Source organism: Tenrec ecaudatus, unplaced genomic scaffold, assembly GCF_050624435.1.
Source record: "Tenrec ecaudatus isolate mTenEca1 unplaced genomic scaffold, mTenEca1.hap1 Scaffold_115, whole genome shotgun sequence".
Taxonomy (NCBI): Eukaryota; Metazoa; Chordata; class Mammalia; order Afrosoricida; family Tenrecidae; genus Tenrec; species Tenrec ecaudatus.
Window position 1 is genome coordinate 505,552 of NW_027457705.1, and position 18,912 is coordinate 524,463.

Consider the following 18,912-nt stretch of genomic DNA (forward strand, 5'->3'; position numbering starts at 1 on the left):
AATGCTTTATTAAATGAGGGGTAGTCCCCCAAACCCGGATTCTCTCCCCAAAGCTATGTATGTATGTATGTATGTATGTATGCATTTACAACATAACCGTATCACCTTCAAAGCAACTCTCCATTACTCTTAATACATTTGTCAAATCTGAAATTCCATTCTTGGAAATATGTTTCAAACTCATCTGGATGGTTGACAGAACCTCTCTTGTTTTTTTCTTCACCTCTTCTAACGTCATCAAATCGCTGTCCTTTCATTTGCGGAAACAAAAGTTACATGGAGAGAGGTCAGGTGAGTAAGGTACGTGGGGCAAGAGGAATGCTGGTTTTTGCCCAAAACTGGCGCACTGAGATGGCTGCGTGAGCAGGTGCATTGTTGTGGTGGCAAAACCAGTTCCATCTGCCACAAATTAGGCCTTTTTTTGTTATGCAATCTTTTCAGATCCTGTAAATAGAAAGGCTGATTAACAGTCTGACCTGGTGGAACAAACTCCAAATGCGTTATCACCCCTCATATCACAACCTCTTTTTTGTAAAGTACCCACTCGTATAGTATTTTATGTTGTTTTCAAGTTTTCTCAAACATGTTGAAAACATAAGAGCCTTACAGACAAGGACCGGGATTTATATATATCTGTACCTTCCACAGAGGAGTCCTGGTGGCGCAGTATATATGCATTGGGACACTATCCGAAAGGTAAGCAGTGTGAAATCATCAGCTGCTCTGGGGAGAAAGCTGAGGTTTGCTGCTCCTGTAAAGAGTTACAGTCTTGGAAGCCACAGGGGTAGTTCTACCCTCTACCCTATAGGGTCACAATCAGCTGCAATTGACTCAAGGGTGGTGAGTGTAGTTTGGTATCTTTCATAATACTAGTTATTCCAGAGGTGCTCACTAAATATTTATTTATTGCTAATAATCAAGAAGCTGGGTACAGGGAGTAGAGGAGTGCTATTTTGTGTTTCTATTTTTAGGCCATAACTAACTAGATGACCAACTTTACTCAGCAATCAAACATGAATTGCTATCTCTAATATGGGCTAGGCCTATATTTTATACAGTCAATGTATACACAAGTAAAACAAATAAAATTTGGTCTCTATTACTGAAGGCTTGAATGACAAAGGCTGATTAATTAACACACTAAAATATAACATGATATACTATTGGTAAAGCCAGACACTCCTAAACGAAATGAAAGCAATTAACTCTGTCTATGAAAGACAGGAACCAATACAAAGGTGACAAGTAAGTTGTACTGTGAAAGAAAATCAGCTGCCCAGAAAGAAAAGAGGCAGGTAGGGAAAAAGTCAGAAGACACAGAGGATTAGTATAATCCTCGAGCAAGGAGTGGTAGGTAGGTAGGAATGTTAGAAAGGCAAGTATTATCGATAGAACTGTGTCGGTCCAAAATACACATTGAATCATGTGAAAGTCTTAGCAAACAAAAAGAAATTAGGAGAGTACAACTGGACACAGAAGTAAAGCTCTCGCTATTTTCAGACGATATGATTTTATAGAGAGAAAACGCTAAGGACTCCACAAAAAGACTCTTGGAAACAATTGAGAGATTTTGTAAAGTAGCAGGATACAAGAATAACAAGCAGAAATTAACCGGATTCTTATATACCAGTGAAAGCTTCAAAAAAGACATGAAGAAAACAATACCATTTACAATAGTCACACAAAAGATATAATCCCTAGGAATAAATCTAAGCAAAGAAACAAAGGACCTATACAAAAAAAAATACTGAACGTTATTACAAGACACCAAAAGAGATCTACACAAATGGAAGACAATGCCATGTTCATGGTTAGGAAGACGTAATGTTGTGAAAATGTACTGCTGATTGCACAACACAATCTACAAATAAAATACAATTCCGATCCAATTCCTAACTTCATTCATTTAAAGAAATGGAAAAATTAGTTACCAACTTCATATGAAGAAGGAAGAAGCCCAGGGTAAGCAAAGAATTCTTGAAAATGAGGAACAAAGTAGGAAGTCTTGCACTACCTGACCTCAAAACTTACTACACAGTGACAGTAGTCAAAACAGCCTGGTACAGGTATACTGATAGATACATAGACCAATGTATGGATAGAAAGCCCAGAAATAAAAGTATCTACCTACAGGCAACTGATTTTCAACAAATAACCAAAGAATATTAAATGTCAAAGGGATACTCTCTTCAATGAATGGTACTTGATATATTGGCTCTCCATCTGCAGAAAAATGAAACAAGACCCATATCTTAGTCTATGTACAAAAATTAACTGGAGATGAAACAGAGACCTAAATGTAAATCTCAAAGCTGTAAGGATGATCAATGAGAAAATTGGGACAAACTTAAGGGCCCTATTGCAGGACATACACAGACTACCAAATATCATAAAGGAGGCACACATAATAGAAAACAAAATAGAATGAATAGAATATAATAGAAATAAAGATCTATTAAAAATAAAACACTTAAGCACATCAAATGACTTCATCAAAAGAATAAAATAAGAGCCCACAGATTGGGAAAAATTCTTTAGCAATGAAACAACAGACTAGGAATTAATTACAAAATCTACAGAATTCTGTAATATCTCAATAAGAAAGAATCAAATAATCCAATTAAAAGGTGGGCAAAGGACATGAATAGGCATTCACGGGAGACAACACGCTACACGTGGATAGCTAACAAACACATGAAGAAATGCTCACAAACACTAGCCATCCAGATGATGCAAATCAAACCGAGACACCACCTTACACCCACAACCATAGCCCAATTAAAAGATTTTAAATAGAAACAAAACAACAAATGCCGGAGAGTGTGTGGAGTGATTGAAAATACACTGTTGGTGGGCTTATAAATATGTACAACCATTGTGGAAAGCAATAGCTACTTAAAACAATTGGAAAGAGAAATCCCTTAAGACCCAGCAATACCTCTGCTGTACCTAAAGAAGAGACAAAATACAAACAAATGTATGCCCCCATGTTCGTCACAACACTGTTCACATATAACAAGATAGGAAAAGCAGCCCAAACATCCATCAGTAGAATGGATAAATAAACTCTGGTACATACACAAAACTGGTGAAACCACGAAACACTACATGACAAGGATGGGTCTAGAAACTATTATACTTAGTCAATCACAAAAGGACAAATACTAAGACAAAGGCAAGCACCTGTTCTCAGGTCATGTAATTTCTTATTTGGTCTCCCCCTCATGATCCACTTCTCCCCTCCTGTTTGTATATCTTAATAACCAATTCAACAAAGGAGGCCTCACCTCAGCTCGGGTCAGTTTCTGGAGTAGAGAGAGTGGAACAATCAGTCCCTGCTATATAACATGTCTACGGTTACCCCAAATCAACAGACACTTCTACAAGGGTGCTCAATGAACCCCAATAGAAATTCAAGTGCAGAGGTGATGCTGATGGGGTGGCGGGGGTGGGGGGGACAGTGATCTTTGTCTCAGAGGAGGTGACTTCACATTGGCTGATGGATAAACTAGTCCTCAATTGGGAAAAATGCTTAATATTACTCCAACAGGAGAATACACCTGGTATTTATTGATTATGTTCTTAATTGGGTACTTTTGATCAAATTTCTATCTAGCCCTTGGTGACCCAGGCTGCATGCTATAGACAGCCTGGACTTTAGACTTTGTTCTTTCAAGGTGTTTCATAGGTTACGCCAGAAGAATCAGATTTGGAAATCCCACTAAGCAAACTGGACTTTACCTTTAATTCACCTGCAACAAATTAAAGGAACTGAAATAATCCTTTGGAATTAAGACTGAAATTCCTTAGTGTGAGAATAAGTACATGAGTACTATCCTAAGGTTAGGGAATTGAAAATTATTGGACTTCGGTTAAAATCTCTTGCACAAAAATCTGCAACCTAAAACTACCACATAATTGCTTGTTTCATACTCTTTATTATGACATATATCCCAGCAGGCATAGTTCTGCCTTAGTGAGCGTTATTTAAAGTTGCATACAAGTGGTCTTCAAAAATTCATGAAAAATTTGTTATTATGAAAAAAAACTACACTGGTTTAAAAAAAGTTTACAGCAAAATATGCTGTTTTTATCACATATATGAACTAAGTTTTTATACCACGTATGAACAGGATCTAGATTGAGGCACTAAGTAGGTTAAAACATCAGTTTGAATAGAGCCCCTATCAGAGCAACATGAATTCTACTAAAATTGAAGCAAGAACAAACACCAAATTTATGGTAAAGTCTGAATGGAAGAATGGTGAAATCACTGCTATTTCACAAGAAGTTTACAGGGACAATGCTATGAAGAAATCAGCAATTTACAAATGGATAACTTGTTTTAAGAAAAATAAGATGATGCTGAGGATGAAGCCCACTGAAGTAGACCATCCATATCAAGTTTCGAAAAAACAATCTTGTTGGTACTCTAATTGAGAGTTGAGAAGACAAAGATTAACAGTAGAAACCATAGCCAACACCGCAGATTGTTTCAGTTGACACAATTCTGACTGAAAAATTAAAATGGAGCACATGCTCTGTTCAATGGGTGCCAAAACTATGTGTCCTGATCATAGAAAGAGGAACGCTTTCTGTGGAAATTTTAACCAGTTAAGAACCTGAAGCATTTCTTTGAAGAATTCTAATCAGAGATGAAACATGATTTTACTAGTATAATTCTGAAAACAATGTACACTCAAAGCAATGACTATCATGAGATGGAAGTGCTCTTGTCAAAGCAAAAGTGGACCAGTCATAAATTAAAGGTGATGGCAACAGTTTTTTGAGGATGCTCAAGACGTTTTGCTTGTTGACTTTCTGAAAAACCAGAGGGTGTTGAGAACATTAGCCAAAGCTTTGGCAGAAAAACATGCCCAGCAAGACTTCACCAGTCTCCGTCATCATAATGTTCCTGATTGTTCCTCTCATCAAACAAGGGCAATTTTCTGACAGGAAGCTACTTTATAGTCCTGGTTTGGCTTCTTCTAACTTCATTTTGTTTCCTATTCTTAAAAATATTTTAAAGGACATCCATTTTTCTTCAATTAAAATGTAAATCAGACAGCACTGACATAGTTAAATTCCCAACATCCTCAGTTGTTCAGATATGTACTACTTGGCTGGTATTATCATTTACAAAGGTGCTTTGATCTTGATGGATCCTATGTTGTGAAATAAACATTATACTTTCTCTTTATCTTCTAATTTCATTTTCCAAGAATGTTTGAAGCACCTTCATATTTTGTATTATTGCATTACCAATAAACCTGAATTCTCCCTTATGCAAAAGCCATCTCTTAATTAAAATGTTATACTGCAAAGAGTGTGTCTCAACTGGGGAATTACTTTATATAACCCTATATTGTAAACAAAATAATGAACAGACTCAGTTTTTTGAAAAGTGTAGATCTGAAGAATTCCCAAGTCCTCATTTTCCTCTACCCATTCTTATACTGAAGAGAAAAACAGAATGCTAATAGTTCAGGGGGGAAAAAAATCTGGGATCGTTAAAATACATGAGTATACTACAATATCTAAAAGATCTGATATTTCTTTTCTAAAAATAGCCTGAGATGTAATTCACATACTACACTATTCACCCATTTAAAGTACACAATTCAGTGCCTCTAAGTATATTCACTGAGTCATGCAGACATTCATCAGCAAAATCAATTTTACAACATTTTCATCACCCTAAATAGAAATCCCAAATGCATCAGCAGTCACTATTTTCTACAACCACACCCAGCCCCTGAATACCACTAATTTTTGTCTTTGTAAATGTACCTAATCTGGACATTTCATACATTTGGAATCATTCAGTTAATGGTCCTTTGTGACTAGATTCTTTTTAGCATAATATTTAAAATATATTTAATAGTATTTTTCATAGCTTATATAGCAAAACAGGTTCCCATTGTCAATTTCCCCGCATAATATTCATTAACATTGGTTCAATTCTGCACATTGTATCAATAGTCTTAATTTTCCATTCTAGGGGTTCCACTGCCATTAGCTTAGTCACACTGCCCCACCATTCTCATCTTTGCTTTAAATTAACTGTGTTCATTTGGCCTCATACAGCTAATTTATTTAAAAGAGTACAGTACTCGAGAGTAACATTTTTTACTTTTTAGGATAACCTGTTATTTGGTTAAAAGATTGTTTCAGGAGTTAGTTTTGGGTCAAGGTTTAAGTTGTATTTCAGGGCAATATGCTCAGCGATTACTCCAGCCTCAATGGGTCTAGTAAATATGGATTTTTTTTTAATTTAAAGTTCTGTTCCACATTTCTCTCCCTCTCTTTCAGGATCCATCTATTGTAACCCTGAATAGAACCTTTGGTAGTGGTTATTAGGCACCATCTAGTTCTTTTGGCGTCAGGGGAAAAGAGGCTGTGGTTTATGGAGACAATTAGTCCTACAGTTTGGTCCCTTCTCTGATTCTTAGGTTTCCTTCTTTCCCTTTTGTTCTAGATGAGTAGAGATAAATAGCTAAATCTTCGATAACTGATCACAAGCTTTTAAGAAATGTAAGCAATGAAATACAAAATATGGCTCTTCCACTTGGAATCTTTCTAATTGCAACTAAATCACTGAGTAACAGTATGCAAATTCGTAGTGTTTGTGGCCCACCAAGGGGATTCCATAGCTTGCCAATAATGTAAATAAGGTGCATGGTATCCAGAAGGAAACACTTCCCATTCCTGTACCATCCTTATAATTGTTCTTAAGTTTGAGACCCTTGTTGAGACCATTGTTCAATTCATCTCATCAAAAGTTTTATCCTTTTCCCAGCCCCTTCATTTTACCAGTCATGATGTCCTTCTCCAGAGGCTGGTCTCTCTTGATAACATGTTCAAAATACATGAGACAAAGTCTCACTATCCTTGCCTCTAAAGAGCATTTTGGTTGTACTTCTTCCAAGACAGATCTGTTTATAATTTTGGCAGTCCATGGTATAATTTCACCAATACTATAGTTCAAAGGTACTGAATTTCCTTTGGTCTTCCATATTCAAGTAAATTATATGGAACCTTCTACCTAACTGATCACTGAGAAAGGGCTACTAAAAACATTAAATGGGTAAGAGATGGTCTCTTCAGCAACTGGTGCTGGCAAAATTGTATTTCTACCTGTACAAAAATGGACCTATAACTCATGCAATATACAAAATAAACTCAAGATGTATTGAAGACCTAAATGTAAATCCAAGAATTATATAGATCATCGATGAGAAAATAAGGACACATGTAAGGGTCCTAATTTATTGCAGAAACATACTACCAACCATAAAGAAAGACAAACTAGGTAACTGGAATCTACTAAAAATAAAGCACTTGTGTGCAAACATTTTAATTAAAAGAATAAAATGAGAACCCAGAGACCAGGGTGGAAAATGGAAATGACACATTGGACAAAGGACTAATTTCGAAAATATTTAAGAAACCATTATCACCTAAACAAATAAAAGCCAAATAATTCCATTAAGAACAGGACAGACCCCATGGAAGTTACTTTATTATCTCTCAAAAAGCTGATAATACTACCACTAAAGCAGAACGGGGCTATATAAACACCTTAGAGAGTTGCTTAGCAGTATGGCAAGAGAGGATGGGAGGAAATGTGGCGCTAATAACAATGTTTACAATAAAGAAAAAATGTTCTAAAATTGATCGTAGTTACGAATGTACAACTCTTTAAATCTGATTAAACTATTGAATAGAATGTTATACAAATTATATGTCAAAAAAAAAAAAGGTTTTATTAAAGGAAGGAAGAAAGGAAAGGAGGGAGGCATAGCACCTAGTGGGCATCTTTGGATTTTGGAAGCAACATGTCCCTCATTTGGGTTTGCTACTCTCGCCTAGATACACCGAGTGAGTTGAAGAGCTACCAGCTTTGAGTACAGCCCAGGAGCTGGATGTGCTCTAAACCAGTGCACACCCTCACGATTTGGAGCAAAACTCTGCAGTCCTCTGCTTCCAAAGTCTGTGAAAACTCTATGGAAAGCATACAACTATGTTGCTCAAAACAAACTATTGATAGCCCTGAGAAGAATGGGAATTATGCTTATGTACATGAATCAGGAGGCAGTTGTGTAAACAAAACAAGGGAATACTGCGTGGTTTAAAATCAGGAAAGGTGTGCATCAGGGTTACATACTTATTCATTCTGTATGCTGAGCAAATCATCAAAGAAGCTGGCTATATGAAGAAGGATGTGGTATCAGGATTGAAGGAAGGCTTAAATTAACACCGTGTGATATGCAGATGATACAGCCTGGCTTGCTGAAAGTGAGGAGGACTTCAAGCACTTGCTGATGAAGTTCATGGATTGAAGTAGTTACTGTGGATTACAGCTCAATGAAGAGAACACCAAAATCTTCACAACCAAACCAATAAGCAACGTCATGATAAATGAAGAAAAGGTTCAGGCTACCAAGGATTTCATTTTGCTTTGATGCACAATCAATGCTTATGAAAACAGCAGTCAAGAAATCAAATGCTGCACTGCATTAAGTAAATTAGCTACACAACACCTCTTGAAAGTGCTAAGAAGCAAGGATGTTACTTTGAGGACTAAGGTGCAGCTGACCCAAGCCATGGTATTTTCAATCACCTCATATGCATGTGAAAGTCAGACAATGAACATAGAAGATCAAAGAAAACTGAATGCATTTGAACTATGGTGTTGGTGAAGAATATTGAAAGTACCATGGACTACCAAAATAACAAACAGATCTGTCTTGAAGCAGTGAAGGGAGACGCCGGATAGGGCAAGATATGACAAAATAATAATCTATAAATTATCAAGGGCTCATGAGGGAGGGGGGAGTGGGGAGGGAGGGGGAAAAAAAGAGGACCTGATGCAGAGGGCTTAAGTGGAGAGCAAATGCTTTGAGAATGATGTAGGCAAAGAATGTAAAGATGTGCTTTATACAATTGATGTATGTATATGTATGGATTGTGATAAGAGTTGTATGAGCCCCTAATAAAATGTTAAAAAAAAAAAAGAAGAAGTACGACCAGAATGCTCCTTAGAGGCAAGGATGGTGAGACTTCATCTTATACTTTAGATATATTATCAGGAGAGACCAGTCCCTGGAGAAGGACATCGTTCCTGGCAAAGTAGAGAGGTAGGGGAAAAGAAGAATACTTTTGATGAGATGAAATTTGCACAGTGGCTGCAACAATGGGCTCAAACATAAGAACAATTGTGAGGATGCTGTAGAAATAGGAGATGGTTTCTTCTGTTCCACATAGGGTCACTATGAGATAGAGTGGACTCAACAGTAGCTAACAATAATGACAATAGCTACATCTCAACTTCGGTCTCCCTTGTAATATAGATATGCTTTATTTTTTAAGCAATGATTGGCTAAGGTAAATTATAGTTAGCAGCATGAAAATGAGCCAAAACTAACCAGTTTATATAGGGAAATTTCATGAATTGAATTATGTTCCCCCAAAATATGTCTCAACATAGCTAGGCCATGATACCTAGTCTTTTTTTTTTTTAGGTTTTCTTAAGGATTCCATTTCTTTTATACATACATCAATTGTATAAAGCACATTCATACATTCCCTGCCCCAATCATTCTCAAGGCATTTGCTCTCCACTTAAGCCCCTTGCATTAGGTCCTCTTTATTTTCCCCTCCCTCCCTGCACCCCCCTCCCTCATGTGCCCTTGGTAATTTATACATCGTTATTTTGTCCTATCTTGCCCTATCCGGAGTCTCCCTTCCCCCCTTCTCTGCTGTCCCTCTCCCAGGGAAGAGGTCACATGTGGATCCTTGTAATCAGTTCCCAATACCTAGTCTTGTGTCATTGTTCTCCAGGTTGTATCTGATATAATTATCCTCCACTTTTGTTAGTCATTTAAAATCATAACCTCTATACATTAATGAGGCATGATTAGTGTGAAGTATACCTAGAGTCACAGACTTGCTAGAGGGTGTGAGTCAGGTCCCTCCATTACTCAAATCACCAGTTGACTCAAGTCGCCACTCTGATTAAAGTCACACATTTTATCTTACAAGAAATGCATGGAAAGAAAAGCAAACTGAGAAAGATGGGCTTCACCACTGCCAAGAAAAAACAGCTAAGGGAAGAACGTGACCTTTAGATCCAGACCGTGTGCTGAGTACTTCCCTAGAACATGGGGATTACGACACCATGGGAAAGAATGAAAGCAAGACACTTGCAGATCTCTACTTAATACTAGCCCCACAGTTGAGACAAGGACCTTTCCTTAGGTGACATCCTGAATTCAGATTTCTAGCCTCCTTAACTGAAAAAAATGGATTTTTTTTTTGTTAAAGCAATTTTACTTGTATAGTTTCTGTTATAGCAGATTACTAAACAAGATTACTAAAACGGGAACTAAAATCACCATCTTGGGTTTGTTAGCACTATATTCTAACTGCCTGAGCTAAATAGCCACAGATATTGCCAGAAAGCAAACAAATCTTTCATCAGGAACAAAAATCCATTCAAGCATGTAATGTGAGGTAAATCATCCCACCTGAATGAACTGCATTCAATGTTGAGCCTTTTGGAAAATTATAATCTAATAGGGTAGAAAGACTTCTGACTTATCTGAACAGTTTTAAATTTTCCACAATTTGTATCATTCCTCCTAACAATTTTATTTCATTTGAATGATGCAAATTCCAAAGATTCACACCACATTTACTACAAAAGTAATATACATTTTAAAGAAAATTTTAGTAAATGTTGCCATTCTTTAAAATGAAGTACACCTGGAAGGGCAAACAGAAGTCTATAAAGTTAACAAGTGTTTAGTAAGTTCTTTATGAATGTACATCCTCTTATATAAATTTTACAGATAAGGAATCCTGGGCCAAGGCATTAATAAAAGCTTCAGAATCTTCAGGCTAACTCCTAGAGGAAGCTGTAATAATCCCTCAGAGACATTTTGTTAGTTGTCTGGAATAAAGTCCACAACTACCACTTGACTCATCCTGTATGTTTTGTTATTACTATTATTATAAAGCACATAAGTCAAAAGATTAGTTATTTCAGTTCTTCTCAATCTATACCTTACCCTGATTTGCTTCAAGTCTCCAGAAGAGTTTAAAGAGCCATTTTTACTAAAATTCAAAAGACCATATCTTTTTTTAGACTAAATTATATATGGCACGGAAAGTAAAGATTCACAGAAGAAAAATTCATTGAACTCTAACAAAGAATTTAGAAAGCTAATGTACCATACTAGCATTCCAACTAAATTAAGTAGTATCACTTGTATAAGAATCTGTGTCAGTATTGGATTTAAACATGTGAAACTATGCTTTAAAAAGAAAGCTGAATTTTTATCTCATAGTAAAGACAGGTTGGGATAAAAAATTAAATTTAGGTAAAGCTATGAAACAATATGTGACTTATCTAGTTGATATTTTCTTCTTTTTCTTTTAAGTTCTTATATTTAAATTCTGACACTAAAAATTAAGACTCTCACTATAGTTCAGATGTTGGGGTAGGGAATAAAACACCATAGTTCTAGATATTGGCTTTGAATTTCAACCAATAATTTCCATTTTGTTTTCTTTAAAAAAATTATGAACACATCAGTGGGTTTGGTGACTATAAATAATAAACAGAAAAGTTTACTCCTATGGCATTCTATATTAGAACATTTGCCAATGCCATAAACCATAAACCATAGGTTCCCACACTTATTTGATCTACTGCCTCCTTTCCAGAAAAATATTATTCAGCACCCCCCTGGCAATCAAAAACTTATGTCCTGTAGTCCATAATCCAGGATAAAATATAGGTATCTGCTTTTGCAGACCCCTGGAGCCCTGGTGGTGTAGTAGTTAGACATTGGGCTGTGATCCACATGGTCGGAAGTTCAAAACCACCAGCAACTCAGTGAGACTGGGATTTCTACTCCCATAAACAGTTACTGTCTCTGAACCCCACAGGGGGGTTATGAGTCAGCATTGAATGTATGGCAGTAAGTTTGGATTTGATGGATCATTGCAGCACACACACACACATACCCCAGGGGGCAGTATCACCCACGTTGGGAAACAACTGCATGGACAGTTACCCTTCTCTAGCAAGAAGCAGCTTCAAGAACTGTTCATATTTTAAAATCAGATGCTAGAAAGAACAATAAAAATGGCTACATTTCTCATGCTATTTGGATTGATCCCATTAAACATATTGAGAAATATTTTTAAATATATACAAGGCGGACTTCAAAAAAGTTCATGGAAAATTCCACTATCATTTAATTCCATTTTCCACAAAACTTCTTGAAGTCTCCTTGTAAAATAGAAAAATTGCTAATATTGAGAACTATAACCATTCTTCCAAACTATCAAGGTTATCAAAAGCAAGAATATCGAACAACTATCACAGCCAAAGAGGAGACATGGTGATTAAATGTAATGTGAAGTTCTGGAACAATAAAGGGCCACTAACTGACAACTAAGGAAATCTGGATAAATTAGAATTTCACTTAATAATAATGTTCTAACATTAGTTTATCAATTATAATAAATATATCATACTAAGGCAAGACGTTAAGCTATGGGTAGGAACTCTCTATTGTCTCTTCAATGTTGATGTAAATCTAAAACTACTCTGAAAAAATAGTCTATCAAAACATAAAAATTGGGCTGTATTTCTCAGGCTATTTGAAATGGTTGCACGGTACTGCAATACTGAAGGCCTAGGCTCATGGGGCTAGATCAAGGACAGTCAAAGACTTCAGCCACCAGTGCCAAAAGAACCAGGCCAGACATCCAAAATCTCTTCAGTGGAGAATTTCAATGAAAGCAATTAATTATTAAAAGGCAGCCAGGGAAGCTTGTTGTTGATAAATTTCTTTATCCCAAACAACCCTCCAGCTCTAAAACACATCGTGGAAATCAGGTTTCATGAGCAGCTTAATCCCCATTTGGAGAAACAGAGTTAACAATTCTGGCAGGGACAAAAACTCCAATTGAACTACATCCTCTATTAGCTGGCAAACCCTGGAGAGAGGAATTTAGTGCAAGAGCAGAGTCCGTTCATGGGGCTTTAATGACTATTAACTCACACATTACAACATATATCATTGTCTGATACTATCATTTGCACAAATAAAGAATATAAATTCCAAGCTTGAATCTTTTCATCCTCTTTCGTAGATGTGTTTAGGTAATAAAAATCATGGATATTGTATTATTAGCCAGGTTATAAAAACTGATAGTTTCTTGAAACTACTGACCACAGTTAATTAATAGAAAGCACATGTCATGATTTGGAATCTACTGATTCAAAATATGAATCCCTTAGTTCAAATTATAAATATTTATGGAAGATCTATTATGAGCCAGATATTAGGCTGATGAAAATAAATTAGTTCAAGAGAACACTGTGAACTGATGAAATAGTTTAGAGGAACATCAAATCAATAAATAGAAATGTGAAGCACATTAATAAAATCTTGTTAAATAGGAAACATTCTTGATTTAACATCACATGCCCTCTAGTGGTCTCGGTTAAAATGTGAAGCTTACATAACAGTTTGGTAATGTCTACTTTGAATGGAACCCTGATGATGTAGTGGTTAAGTGTTAAGCTGTGATATGCAAGGTCAGCAGTTCAAAACCACCAACACCTCTGACAGAGAAAGACAGGACTTTCTACTCCCATAAACAGTTACAGCTTCAGAAACTCATAGGGGCATAAGGTCATTATGAGTCAGTATTGACTCGATGGCACTGAGTTTGGTATTTTTGGTTTTTAACATCCACTATGCTGAAACTCTGCTTATTTGAATCTGTGAGCACTCTAATCTCTGACTGTTATGTGCAGTGAATTGCTGTGTGTCTTTCTGGGAATTTCATATCTATTAATATATTATCATTACAGGAGGATCCAAACATAGTGGACTAGGCAAATATGATACACAGACTTTCTAAAACAAAGGCTCAAGAAACTAAGTCCAAGGGATCCTGATGATAATCCTTGAACCCACAGCTTCAAAGGAGAGGATAAAGAAGTAGATCAAACATTGACAAGGAAGAATGAAACAAAAATGGCAAATAGGCAAATGGAGCAGTGAACCGCCAACTGGTAGAGCATACTATTCTGAATTATCGCAAGTAGAATCTGATCTGAGCAGGAACCAGATTAATGGGCTCTACTCGCCTACAACTGTACCCGCACCCACATCAGTGATCAGTGACAGGAGCGGTGTGATCTTTCTGCTTACTTTGCAAAACCTCCCAGTGACCAGTCTCCCCACCTGGCAGCCAGCCCAACTATACCTCCCCACACATACTGCCAATGTTAAGCGACTTTTTCTTTCCTTTTAACTTTCTCCATAGTTCTTCCCTCTTGTCCTCGTTTCTATTTTTCTTTTCTCCCTCTTCCTTTACCCCTCCTCTTTTCTGTTCTCATAGAGCAGATGTTCCTCCCTCCACTGACTCTGTTGTTAGTAGTGCCAACCCTCATCCCTCCTAGATGGGGCAGCTAGCACTTTAACCAGTACTATGCTTCTTTCCTCTTTCTTAGTTCTTCCCTCTACTCTTTTTCATTTTCGTTTTCCTCCCCCAGTCTTTTTTTGAGCCAGGAAGCAAGAGCCTATACCCATGCCCCCTGCATCTAGGGTCAGCAGCACCCACTCATCCCTCCATGGAAAGCAGAGTAAACTCCACAATCCAGCTGCAGCTGTTTTTGGTGGCTAAGGCTTGTACAAGTATGATGCCATTTTTTCCTTTTCGTCTTAGTTATTCTGTCTTTACCTTCTCTTATTTAGTTTCTTTCCACTATCTCTTCCCTTCTTCATTTTTTCCAATCCATCGAGTAAGCACACTGCTCCCTGACACCACTCCCACTTGGCAGCTAGCACTTATGCAAATATTATTCTGCTTTTGATGATTTATTCTTTCTTCTTTTCCTTTCTTATTAAGTCTCCTTTCTTTCACATCCCCCTTTTTATAATTACTTTCTTTTTCCTCCCCTCTCTTTCCCTAACAGTTAGGAGCCAGAGACCCTACTCAGCCATACACACCATATCTACTGCACCAGTGGCTAGGCAAATGCCACTACCTATTTTGGCACCACTGGATCAACAACAGATGGCAGCCAACACCACACAGCCTGTGTTATGCTGCTCTGCATGATTAGAGACTTGTGCCAGCACTCTCACCCACTACCAAATTTACCCAGAAGGAGTTCGTGAGTTCCCCACTACCAAATCAACCTAGAAACCGGTGGCAAACACCCCAGTAAGCCAAATGAATAAACCCAGGAACCTATGGTGGCATAATGGTTAGGCACTGGACTGTCATCTGCAAGGTCTACCATTAGCCCCTCCTCAGAAAAAAAGTTAGGGCTTTCTACTCCCATAAACAGCTACAGTCTTAGAAACCCACAGGATGGGGGGTGAGGGGGGAAGCTGCAAAGCCAATGGCAACCATAAAAAGGCTAGAGTAGTAAAATTGAATTTCCAGTAAAATAGACATGAAGGCAAATAACATAATGAGAGAAAAGAATACACATTACAAAATGATTAAAGAAATAATATACCAGGAACATAAAACCATAAAAAACACATACACACCCAATGAAAGACCCTCAAAATACATTAACCAAATCCTTGTAGAATTGAAGAGATAAAGCAACCATTTCACAATAATAGGAGATTTCAATATACTGCTCTCAAGGAAATACAAATCATTGGGAGAGAAATTCAATAAAGAAGCAGAAGAACTAAACAATACAATCAGGTCACTCCTAGATATACATAAAGCACTCCATCTGACAATTGTACAGTGTATGTTCTGCAGCACACACGGTACATACTCCAAAGTAAAAAACACAAGCTAGGCCACAAAGAAAGCCTTAAAAAAGTCAAATACATTGAGATCCTATGATCCATTTTTCTCATATCACAATGCTATAAAACTAGATATCAACTATAGAAATTTCAGGAACATTTACTGGACACTTACCTTCATGAAAATATCATCAAAGATAGCAAAGTGTGGTGAAGAAAGCAGATGGTGCCAGGCTATCAACTGGAATAGTGTCTGGGGTTTTAAAGGCTGTATTCAAACAAGCAGCCATCTACGTGAAGCGGCAACTAAGTGCACACACCAGCCTGTGTGATCCAAAGATGACGATAACAAAATCCCAATATGATGAAGGAAAAGGTATCAGAGCTTAAATAGTGAACAGCTAATTTATAGAAGGCAATGGAGGAAGTGGGAGCCCAAAATCCATATATAGAGTATCTAGTCAGATTACACCTCTGGCAAATCCCCTCTTACCACAGGTGAGGGACTGGAACAGCTTTACTATCAGACAGAGATCATTGTAACCTTAATTATGGTGGATCCAACCATGGTATACAGTAATAATGATACTTGGTCAGTTGAAATCCCTCTTGACCCAACCTGAATGTTCTCTAGGCTCAAGTATTTCTCACTTGTTCCATGACAGAAATTTCTTCTTTCTTTGTATTTTTCCTTATATATTATTATTATTATTATTACTTCTTGCTGTTTTATTTTTGTTTCTGTTGGGTTTCCCAGTTTGTGGAGCACAGAAGGGATGGATTCATAGAGATAATAACTGATGAAATAGTTTATCAGTGATGTCAATGGAGGGTGTTTAGAGGGGGAGAGGTTGAGGAATTTGGGGAGCAAATAATGAATGCGGGAGGAGGGAGAGAGCATTAGAACTCATTATAATGATGTATATACAATTTTAAAGCAATTTAACCATGGAAATGTATGATATGTGACTATTATATCAAGAAAACTACTTTAAAAAATGAAAGAAACCAAACTTGACCTAGGGTTACCATGGGTGAAGGAGAAGGAATTGTTGCTTAGGGGACATTGAGTTTATGTCAATGGTGGTGGCATAATTTGGAAAAAGATATCAATAAAGTTATATAACATGAAGTGCATCAACACAGTTAACTATACATGTAAAGTTATGGAATTGGAGAATGTTTTGTTGTGGATATTTTGGCCACAATTAGAAAAAAATTTACATGAATAGCAATGAGTACAAGTAAGAAGAAAATGTTCTAGAAGTGAATGTGGAGATAATTATGCAACTCTTTTTGATATGATTTAATTATTGAATTTTATGACATGGATAAAGAGCTAATAAGGCTGTTTTAAAAAAAGAAATAACGGGAACATAAAGACAAGCACTGAACAGACACACCTTAAAAATGACAGGGTAATAAAACAGATGATGGATGAAATTAAGAATTTCCTTGAAACAAACTAGAATGATAACATAGCATATCAAATATTTTAGGATATAACAAATGCAGGTATCAAAAGGCCATTTATAGCAATGAAGGCACACATGAAAAGAGGAAAGAAACAAAATCAATACCTTAACACAGTGCCCCCAACAATAGAAGAAGGGCAACAGCATAAACCCTCCAATATCAGAAGAAATCACAAAGATTAGTACAAAAAATAATGAACTGGAAAGCAGGGAAACAACGGGGAAAAAAATCAACAAGACAAGGTGATTCTTTGAAACCAAAGCCAAATCAAACTCACTGCCATCAAGTCACACAGTGAACCAATAGGGCAGGGTAGAACTGCTCCTGTGAGTTTCTGAGAGTGTAACTCTTTATGGGAGTACAAAGCCCCGTTTTCTCCCTCAGAGTAGCTGGCAGTTTCAAAATGTTGACCTTGTAGATAGCACATGAACACTATGCCACCAGGGCTCCAATGCTTCTTTGAAAGGATCATCTAAATTGACACACTACTGGCAAACACACCAAAGGAAAGAAGGAAGATGTAAATATCTAGAATTAGAGTTGTAAAGGGCTACATCACAAGAGATTCAAAAGAAATAAAAAGAACAACAACATCCTACTACAAACAGCTGTAGTCCAACAAATTTGATAGCCTAAAACAAGTGGACAAAATACCTGGAAATATACATCTACCCAAATGAACACAGTCAAAGTAGAAAATCTAAACAGACCATTAACCAAAGAAGAAAAAAACTCCTAACCAAGAAAAGTCCAAGACCAGATGGCTTCACCAAGCTTTCAGTGAAGAACTGTCACCATTTCAGCAAAAACTATTCAGAATATAGAGACAATAAATTCCCAAACTTATTGTACAAAGCAAGCATAACCCTGAAACCAAAGCCAAGCAAAAACTCCACAAAGACAGGAAATTAAAAACCTATATCCCTCAAGAAAAGATATAAAATTCTCAACATAATTTTTATCGATGTAACAAATGACATATCCAAAAAAAACTCATTGTGGCCTATTGCAATTTATAACAGGGATGCAAGGACAGAGTTCAACATTAGAAAAATATCGAAATTAATGTAACGCACCACATAAACAAGGCAAAGAAAGAGTCACATGATAATATTGATAGATACAGAAAAGGTGTTTGCCAATATCCAACACCCATTTCTGATAAAGAAAACACTCGATGAACTAGGAATCAAAGGAAATTCCTCAACATAATAATGATCATATTTTTTAAAAGCAATAGCCAACATCACACTCAATGGGAAAGTGTATTTTTACCTGAGAATGGGAACTAAGCAAGGGTGCCTTCATCACCACTCTTAACATTTTGCTGGAAGTCCTAACCAGAATCACCAAAGAAATCAAGGGAATGAATACAATTGGGCAAAGAAGAAATAAAGCTCCCACTATTTACAGATTATATAATCTTATATTTAGAGAAGGCAAAGGAGTCCACAAAAAGTCTGTTGGAAACCATTGAGAGATTTAGTAAAGTAGCAGGATATAAAATTAGCAAGTAGAAATAAATTTCATTCCTATATAACGATGACAGCCCTGAAAAAAAATCAAGAAAACAAAATCATTTAAAATAGTCACATAAAAATGAAACACCTAGAAATAAACCTAAACA

General features: G+C 36.7%; 1 protein-coding gene across 2 annotated transcripts in view; it reads right to left on the bottom strand.

Moving 5' to 3' along the window:
• LOC142435977 (histone deacetylase 8-like) overlaps positions 1–18,912 on the bottom strand; it is a 148,879-nt gene that overhangs the window by 92,817 nt on the left and 37,150 nt on the right. The window lies entirely within an intron of this gene.